This window comes from Alligator sinensis, unplaced genomic scaffold, assembly GCF_000455745.1.
Source record: "Alligator sinensis unplaced genomic scaffold, ASM45574v1 scaffold1776_1, whole genome shotgun sequence".
NCBI lineage: Eukaryota > Metazoa > Chordata > Crocodylia > Alligatoridae > Alligator > Alligator sinensis.
Genome location: NW_005843592.1, coordinates 54,779 through 55,936, shown reverse-complemented (window position 1 = coordinate 55,936; position 1,158 = coordinate 54,779).

Sequence of the window (1,158 nt, the reverse complement as noted above, 5' to 3'; positions counted from 1 at the left end):
AATACTGGCTACAAACCGACCAATCTGCATGGCATCCCTGGCTACCTGGGCCCGCGCGCCGGGCCGGGTCTTTCCCCCCCTGCCCAGGTGACCAGAGCATCGCCTCCCAGGCGCCAGGCTTTTGTCTGCAGACAAGGAGCGAGATCCCCGCTGTGAGGGATTCAACGGCCGCCTCTCAGGCTGGTGGAGACAGATCTCTGGAGAGGGGCACCGACGGGGCATTTCTGCCACATTCGCATCCTTGAAGCGCGGACTTCCAGAGCAGCACCAGCGATCCCCAGAGCGCGAGAGCCGTGTGCGCGTTCGTGTGTGCCTGTGTCGGTTCACCGCTCCACCCAGGAGCAGCACAGACCATCTGCACACGCGTCCTCAGCCTCACCAAGGCAGTTTGTGCCTGAAAGTCTGCACAGAAGAATTTTCCCACCTATTTCTTCTGTGCAATAAAAGAGATCACATTCACCCCAAGAGCCATATCTGCCCTGTCCTCGCACCAGGACACGAGCTCACACCCGCCGCCAAAAGTCACCGGCAGAAATCCCCGCACATTTTTCTGCGCGTGCCCCGGGCAGCCGAAGTGTGGGGCAGCGCCACTTGGGGCATCTTCCCCTGGCTGCTGTCCCGAGCAGACGCTCCTATCTCGAATTCAGTCGCCTGTGTTTCACTAAAGCACGTTTACCAGAAGGACATCCCGTCCTGATTTGAAGATGTCAAGAGATGGAGAGCACATACTTATCCCAAATTACAGCCATTGCAAGGTATAAGAATTACCTGCTAATTACAGACCAAATACACAGTGCAACTTTATTGATGCAGCATCATGCACACACACATTAGATATATTCTATATATCTGGCTTGTCCAACACATGGCCTGCGGGCTGCCAAGCCATTTTCCCTGGCCCGAGGTCCCTCGCTCGGGACAGGCGGGTGGGGGAGGGGAGCTGCTCAGCCCTCGGGGCCGGGCTCATCGCCCCCGCGGGCGGCCGGGCACCACGGCGGTGAGCGGGGCTGTGCGGGCGAGGGGCTCCGGTGCAGCGGCCGCCTCGCTCCGGCCCCACTCTGGCAGCGCCAGCTCGTGGGGCTGCTCTGCTCGAGGGATGGGGATATGAAGCCATTTATTTCTCCCCTTCGGTCTCTGGGGCAGCGGCTCGCTGGGTTG